This window comes from Choloepus didactylus, chromosome 12, assembly GCF_015220235.1.
Source record: "Choloepus didactylus isolate mChoDid1 chromosome 12, mChoDid1.pri, whole genome shotgun sequence".
In the NCBI taxonomy this organism is placed as follows: domain Eukaryota; kingdom Metazoa; phylum Chordata; class Mammalia; order Pilosa; family Megalonychidae; genus Choloepus; species Choloepus didactylus.
In genome coordinates, this window is record NC_051318.1 from 23,739,789 (window position 1) to 23,748,806 (window position 9,018).

General features: G+C 44.6%; 1 pseudogene; it reads left to right on the plus strand.

The window, feature by feature from the left end:
- Nucleotides 1-218: 218 nt before the first annotated feature.
- Nucleotides 219-8,407, plus strand: LOC119506791 (annotated as a pseudogene).
- The last annotated feature ends 611 nt before the right edge of the window (nucleotides 8,408-9,018 follow it).

Genomic DNA, 9,018 nt, shown 5'->3' on the forward strand with positions numbered 1-9,018 from the left:
TAAAAATTGTATTTTACAACTGCATTGGTAAGAGATGAATATACCAATATTAAATATTAAAATAGTTTCTTTGATCTAAAAGTTCATTTTTTTCCTTCTGATTTCAAAAGGAATTAAAACATTTTCAAGGGCCCCTAAAACTATCATGGGCTTTAGGCATTGTGCCTTCTCTGCCTAATGGTAAGTCAACCCGGACTTCAGCAGCAGGAGCCAACACAATGGCCAAAAAGGACCAGGGAACGACCACACTTCAGCAAAGAGCAGTGCAGGACACTCAGAAGCCAGAAAACAGCCATCTCAGTAAAGGCCAAGAAAAACACAGAGGAAGGACGCCGGCCAGCCAGCAACACAAGAAAAGGTCCACTTCTCTGCCAACATGATGGCCATCTCGGGAGAGGGCAGCAGGGAGATCCCTTGGGAGGGGTTAAACAGCTCTAATAGGGATGTTATTGCCCTGGAAAAAAAAAAAGACTTTTAAAACAGAAGAGACTGAGTTACAGTGAATTGGCAAATTAAGTTTGCTCCCACCACTTCATTTCCTTGCCTTTAACAGAAATTGGGTTCAGATCACTCATAGGAAATAAAGTTAAATTTCTGCACCCCGTTAGCCAGCGTTCAATTTTGACCTTTACAAATGGTTCCATCCATCTCCTCTAAATTAATCTCTTATGGAGACACCTTAAGAGGAAACACCTTATCGAGACGTTTTCAGTTTGATAAATCATCACCATCATCCTCAGGATCCCAGGCATGACAAGCCCGTAGAATGGCTGCTGCTTCCTCCATGGTTTCAGTGCCATCTTGTACCCCATCCCCAATATGACAGTTTACCCCTTGGGAGGCTTCAGGATTTAGTATTAGCTGCTTCCTTCCATTAGGCTCCTCTGTCCAGAAGGCTCAGACCCAGATGAAGAGCAGGGCTAGGCTAGCACAGCCTCAACCTAAGATCCTTGGAAAGGTGGGCCACTGGTTCAATGACTGATACTGGTGACCACCACTGTGTGCCCCCATTACCCATGACAGACTTCTGCAGAATAACCCAAACTCCTGAAGTCAGCCAACAGCAGTGCCGGGAAGTGATTGAGTAGACAGACAGGAGCTCATCCTCTGGAATCGGACAGATCTGGGTTTGAACCCCAGCTCTGTAAATTGTCATCTTGTAATACAATCTCTCTTAACCTGCTTTATCACATATAAATGTCAATAATAAATTTACCCTTCTCATAAGTCTGCCTTAATATGATGCTTGTAAACCACTTTAGCACAGAACGTTGGCTTTTACCTCTGCTGCCTCCATTCTGCTGCCCTTCACTACATACAGATTCTACTTTGGTGATGGTTCAAGAAGGCTACTCATGGCCATCTAAACCCACGGCCTGGGAACTCCCATGAGAACCATCTGGAGGGTTTATTAAAACAGACTGCTGGGTCCCACCTCCAGCATATCTGATTCAGTAGGTCCAGGATGGGGCTGAGAATTTGCATTTATAACAAGTTCCCAGGCAATGCTGATGCTACTGCTCTGGTACAATGGGCAGAATGGCCCCCAAGATTCCTACCCCCTAGTGTACGTATTCTGTAGAGTCTTCTATTGAGTGTGAGTTTTATTTGTGAATATGATGGGATATCACTCCTGTCATTAGACTATGTAATTTGGGGAAGGGTGAAGGTATTTCCCGTATGTAATTAAGGTCCCTAATCAGTTGACTGAGTTAATCAAAGAGAAGATTATCCTGGGTGGGCCTGACCCAATCAAGTGATCCCTTTAAAAGTCTCCAAGCCTTTGATTAGGAGGGAGATTCAAAGCAAGGGAGATTCAAAGCAAGAGAGATTCCCCCACTACCTTGAAAGCAAACTGTCATGTTGTGGAAAAGGCCACAAGGCAAGAACCTGAGAGTGGCCTTAGAAGCTGAGAGCAGTCGCTGACCATTAGCAAAAAAGCAGGGACTTTATTGGATAGTCTCAAGGAACTGAACTCTGCCAACAACCCGAAGAAGCTTGGAAGATGATTCAAAAGCCCATGATATCAGGGATGCCACGGAGAATTACACAGTATGTGTACTGCAAAAAGTTACCCCAACCAGGTCCAGGAGGGCCTGGAATCCAGCCCAGGCTCTACCAGTCAAGCACTGCATTTCCCCCATGTCCCAGCCCCCACCCGGGCAGGGGCATCTTCCTCTTTGCCTAATGGATCCCTAAGGCAGTGTCTTCCCAGATGGGTCATCTTTATGTAACATGCCTAGTGGGACCATTTTTCTAATTCACACAAAGTTGTCAGTGGCCCCACCTGCACTTCAGCACCATATTACGCTCTAGCACATGGCCCATTTTGAACTGGCTGTGCCAGTTTGAATGTATTATGTCCCCCAGAAAAAGCCATGTTCTTTGATGCAATCTTGTGGGGCAGACGTTTTAGTGCTGATTAGATTGGAAACCTTTGAGTGTTTCCATGGAGATGTGACCCACCCAACTGTAGGTGATAACTCTGATGAGATAATTTCCATGGAGGTGTGGCCCCACCCATTCAGCATGGGCCTTGGTTACTGGAGCACTATATAAGCTCAGACAGAAGGAGCCAGCTTGCTACAGCCAAGAGGGACAATTGGAAGAATGCACTGGAACTGAGAGAGGAGCTTCAGCTTACAGAGACATTTTGGAGATGGCCTTTGAAAGCAGACTTTTGCTCCAGAGAAGTTAAGAGAGGACAAATGCCCCAAGAGCAACTAAGAGTGACATTTTTGAGGAGCTGCAGCCCAGAGAGGAATGTCCTGGGAGAAAGCCATTTTGAAACCAGAACTTGGAGCAGAAGCCGGCCACGTGCCTTCCCAGCTAACAGAGGTTTTCCGGACGCCATTGGCCATCCTCCAGTGAAGGTACCCGATTGCTGATATGTTACCTTGGACACTTTATGGCCTTAAGACTATAACTGTGTAACCAAATAAACCCTCTTTTATAAAGGCCAATCCATTTTTGGTGTTTTGAATTCCAGCAGCATTGGCAAACCAGAACATAGGCCTATTCCAATGGTCCCACCTTGCTCAAAGCATTAGATGCCTCCTGGTTTGAAAATGCTTTCAAGAGCCAATTCATGAATCATGTGAGAAATTTAGACTCCTGTTTTAGAGTCACACTATTTTGGGGCCTAACTTGATGGTCCACTTTGTCCAGTAGCTGTGACTCTGAATGACCCTAAGGTGATTTCAAAATCAAATCTCCTTACACAGCACACAGATCTGTCACTGCTAAGGGTGCTTAAATACTAAGTAACAGCCTCTAAAGCAGTTTCAGTAGTGAATGGAGTATAAAGTTAAATTCTAACCCAATGCTAAGAGAGCAATGGGATTGAAGACCAATGACAGGGATAAAAGCTTATCTGTTGGTCCCCCAACCCTGACTGTGGCCAGAACCCCAACCACTTTGCCACCAACATGGCAGCTGCAGAATTTACAGGCAGGTGGTCTGACAACATGTTCATAGAAACCCCCTTTCCCTATGATACCAGGCTTGGGGTTTCAGGGGGAGCCAGAAAATTCCCACAGGAGGGACACACACCAGTCTAAGTACAGAGAATAACAGAGCTCTGAAGAACCCCGAGATTGATTAATCCCTCCTCTTTCACTTAGGCTAAGCATCTAAATTACCCTAAGCAGGACTTTCCTCCCTAGTACTGGCTTCAGAGAGTGAGATTCATCAGAATCACAACCAAAGCCATCAAGTGGTGATGGAGACCACACCGTGAGGGGCCCTGTATTCCCAATGATGCTTCCATGTTGAAAATCCTCCCCAGACTCAATCTAACCATCTCCCATTCCAACCCAACTATTCTTCTTCACTTCCTTTGGGCTCAGTCACCTCAGGGACACCTCACCCTTGCTGCTCTCTCACCCCTCTCTTCTCTTGGCTACCTTCTCAGCTTACAGTGCACCCCTACTGAGAGGACATTCCTGAACAGCTCATCTGATGGAAGTTCCCCTCTGTTACTCTTCATTTCAGGCCCTCACTTGCTTCCTTCATTGCACTGTCATAATCTTCCTTATATATCCATCTTATTTGGTCTCACATAAGCTCCCTGAGAGCAGGGACTTGTTCAGTTCTGTTCACCTTTGCACGTCCAGTGCCTGACACAATGTCTGGCCCATAGCAAATACTGCATCAAGCATTGCATAAAAGTGTGAGTGGATGAACCGTCCATTCCTCCCTAATGTGTTTAAAGTTGATCCCTCCTCCTATGCACTCAGTTCCTTTTGCCACTTCCCAAATTCTCAGCCTCTAACACTTTGAAATCCCCAAGCTTTGGTTAAGCCATCTAAAATTGTGACACTATCACATACAGCAAGAATTAAATACAATAGGATCTACGAACTGGGGGTGGGGCATTTGGAAACCCTTGATGTAGTCCTGGTTCTCACAGTGTGACTTTGGACAAGCCATGAACCTCCTGTTGACCTCAGCTTCCTCTTCTGGAAAATAAAAGTGTCGGGCCAGGACACCTCTGAAGTGCCCTGCAGCTCTAAACTATAAATTTGTGATTCTGTGTATAGCAGGATTCTAGCAGACTGAAGGCTTCCCAGCTTCAGGAGAGGGGCATCTGAATCCTCGTGGATAACACTAGAGTGACATAAAATCCAGGCACCTGATATCAGCTCTGAGAAGACGATGGGAAAGCAAACTGCAATATACTCCTAACACTGGCTCAGACCTTGTCTGAAATCCACATAATCTTCCTTCATTCATGAAAGAAAAAAATCAACTGCTTCCCTCAAGAGGTAAATATCAAACTAGCAAGCCAAAGACATCTTCACTTCTCCTTTCTCCATATTCACCCTCATTTTTATTACCTCTAAAATTGGTCCTCTGCTCCAGGCAAATCAGTTTCTCAACCATGTCCCTCAACTTCTCCTGTTCACTCCCACCACCATAACTGTTTTCTCTCCTCTCCCTCTAGAAAGTCCACCTTCCACCCCTGGCCAACCCATTTCCTTCATTTCCTTTCTGATCTGCCCATGACACAGCAGCAAGTAACTTTCCCTCACTCCAGTCCTCCCCTGTCCCCCACTCCTGTCTTCCTTGGACCAAGAATGCCCTTAACCCTTTGAACTACATTAGCAAACACTCTCTAGTGGTCCCTTTCATCCACCAACTTGAGCCAACACTCCTCAAGGGGAGGGGAGTGGTGCTGGATTTCATGTACATTCACTACAGCTTCCTACAAACTGAAGTGAGGTAGACAGTAAGTGCTCAGTTAACGCTAATTGGATGTCACTTGGATTCCATCCTATTCACTAGCTGCTTTGGGAACCCTGATAGGAAAACCTTTCCTTAATTTGATCTGGGAAATGACAGTGGGAGACTGCCATTGAAAGAAGCAACCTGGAAACATGACTTCTGGTTCAAGATATGTTTTATGGGCTCTTTTTAAACTCTCTCCCTGTTTATGAGTCTTCCAATTGATGTTGCTTGTAAAATTGTGTTTTCAAGATTATCTACTGATGCTACATTATCGGAGAGGCACTTTTATGTGACTATGATATTGATCTTACTTAACTGCATTTGACCACTCGTTATTTTCTTTTATTCATAGAAAAAATGTTATCAGCAAGGGGACAATGCCTCTATGGAAACCCCTTTAGCTTCATTAAAGGTAACATCCCTATAGAGAACATGACTGTTATCTAAGAATATTTATAATCAAGATAGCTACATTTTACTAGGATGTTTGTAACGGATGATTATGGATTTTGAGTGATTATACATCCTAACGTCCATTTTGTACGAAATTTCTTTCCTACCCAAGTGAACAATTTTGGGAGAGAGAGACAAGTGATGATATTGTCCAGGATCTCTTATTGTTTTGAAAACTGTGTATCTATTTGGCTTGTTAATGAGATATTTGGGGGGTTTTTGTTTTGTTTTTTGCAGGAGCCACCATCCTATCAGTGTTGATTTGGAATGCAGTACTTGGTGTCCACAATTGGTGAGAAGGAGTATTATTCACTCTAACCAGAGGTCTGACTCTAAAGTTATTTCATTTGACATAGTATAAAAGTAAGTAAAATTCTGTCAAGGATGTGGGGCAACTCTCAAACTCTCAGGGTCAATGTTCAAGTTCCTTTAACAATCTACTGGGCAACTGGTAATATTCAGAAAAGTCCAAGATATGCATAGCCTAAGACCTCACAATGCTTCTTGTAGTTATATACCCTAGAGACACTCACTTGTACATGTGCCCAGGAAAAAATATACAAATATATTCATTACAGTACTCGTTATAATAGCAAAGAGTTGGAAACCATATGATCATCAATAAGACATGGATAGATGAGTCATGGCAAATTCATACAATGGAATGCTATACAGCAGTAAAGATGAAAGAGCTGAAGTGAAATATCATCATGAAAAAAAATCCTTAAAAACATATTTGAGCACACCCAAGCCCCAAGAAGCACAAAAGAATCCATACAATAGGCCACTGTTTACACAAAATTTCCCAACTGCAAACCAATGCTACATATTGCTTTTGAAAACAACCGATTTAGGATAGCAATTACCTCTGGGAAAGAAGAGTGGAGCAGGTGAGACTGATGCATAGTAGCTTTCAGCTATGGCTGTCATGGTTTATTCTTAAGGTGGGGGTAGGTACATGGGTATTTGCAATAATATGCCTTCTTTTTCGTATGTCTAAAATATTTCACAATAAAATTCTATACCTGTTATCTACAAAAGATAATATAATTCTAATTCACATTTCTGGGAATAAAGAGCAGCTATTTTTCATGGAAGGTCTGCCACTTTCTGTTTCACCAACTAACATCACTCCCCTGATGAAAGCCCTCCTCCAGACTAATACTATTTTAAGAACCTTCCCCGATGTTCCAGGAGTTTGATTCCAGGGCTGAAGCAGGCCTGGAAGCCCTGCATCTGGCTGCTGTCGTCTTTGCTCAGGGCTTGTACCTTGTTTGTTGCACTAATTTAGATCATTAGGTCCCTGGGCAGGCACGGTGGTGCACTGTATTCTGTACAGCGAGCTCCATCTGTGGCTAATTGGTGATTTGGGCAGCAGTTAGCTTCCTGTAGGTTTTGACGCACAAGTATATAACCTTGCCCTTCCAAATGAGCGAATGTCACAGACAAGGATTTACCCTGCTGGCATGGAAGAAGGGTCTCTACAGAGAGAGTGGGGAGCAGGCTGGCCTGTCCTCACGTTGACATGGCCGTGCTCCCTTGCAGGCCCCTTAACTTCCCTGGGACTCTGATTGCTCCACCTGCCAAAATGATGATGCTAACATTCAACACCAGTCTAAATCTGAGTGACTGCACAAAGGGTTTTGAAATAGCATCATCAACGTCATTAGTGTTCCTTGCAAGGAAGACACTAAATAATTATCGCACACACCAAAATAACCCCAACATGAGCCCTTTCCATTGTATCTTTTGTCCCTATGTGAACACACGTACACACAGGTACACATACATCACTCTCAAGCCACATCTACCTTCTCAAGATATCGCTAACATGTCCTTAATAGAACATGATTAATTTGTTTTGAACATTGAATACTTAGACTCTGAAATATGTCTGACTTCTCATTTAATTCTGTTCATTTTGTAAAGTTGACACTGTTCTGTTACTTTAAAACACTTAGCACTCAGCTTGCCCGGTGATCCCGCAGATCTGTCTCTTGCTTCAACAGTGTTTGAACAGATATACCCGGGACCCCTACTCCTCCCCCCACTACACACACACACCTCTTCAGCTTTGACCACCCTTCAACTGCCTCCCCAGTTACAACCTCCAGGACCATCTTCTGGGCTGCCCCTGCTTCTGGGACCAGCTAACACATCTTTGTGGTTAGCTCCTCATTGCTGACCAACCATGAGCCCACAGATCCCTGAGAACTGTACCGTGATGTGGAGGCCGCTGTTAACCGCCTGGATGACCTGCATCTGCAGGCTTCCTGCACCTAGCTCTCTCTGGGCATCTCTTTCCACAGCGATGAGGTGGCCCTGAAGGGCATGGACCACTTCTTCTGCGAATTGGTGAAAGAGAAGCACGAGGGCGCCAGGCGTCTCTGAAAGATGCAAAACCAGCATGGTGGCTGTGCCCTCTTCCAGGATGTGCAGAAACTGTCCCAAGATGAATGGGGAAAACCCTGGACACCATGGGAGCTGCCCTTGTCTTGGAGAAGAACCTGGGCCAGGCCTTTTTGGATCTGCATACCTTGGGTTCTGCCCACACAGACCCTCATCTAAGTGTCTTCCGGAAGAACCATTTCCTAGATGAGGAGGTGAAACTCATCAAGATGTGTGACCACCTGAGCAACCTCCGTGGGCCAGGCTGGGCAGGTATCTCTTCGAAAGGCTCAACCTCAAGCATGAGCAGGAGCCTCCAGAGCCCAGAGGCCTTTAGGGGGCCTCTCTGCCTTTCCCTGACATCCGGGCTTCTGCCTGAGCCCCTCCCTCCAGCCAGGAGGCATCTTTTTAACTAGCAACCTTGCTGCCCTCTAACAAGCCCGGAACCAAGTACAAACAATAAAGCTTTTTGCAGCAGCATATTAAAAAAAAAGGCAAACAAACCAGTCAACAAAGAACTAGAAAAGAGAGAAGACCCTTCCTCAATGCCTTAGTACCAGCAGAGAAGAGGCAAAGTTTTATTGCTGACATCAGGATCTTTCTAATGCAAGAGAATTACGCAGTGTCATTAGGACAAAACCGTGGCCTGCAGATTATGGCATCTCTCCTTTCCACCAAGATGGATGACACAGAGTGATTCTAATGCTATGGGCAAGTGGGTTGCATTTGGTGAAGTTGACAAGAGGAAGCAACAACCAAACCAAGAATCGTGAAGCATGTGTCAGGACTCTTGAAGAGAAACCGCTAAGCGTATCTGTGAACATTCTGCCTCACTGAGAAATGGCCTATTAGGAAACAATGCTCAAATGGCTCCATTTGCGCAGGGGTTCATAGCAAAATTCTCAGACAAAGGTTTTTACACATTACGGAGAAAACAACCTACATACT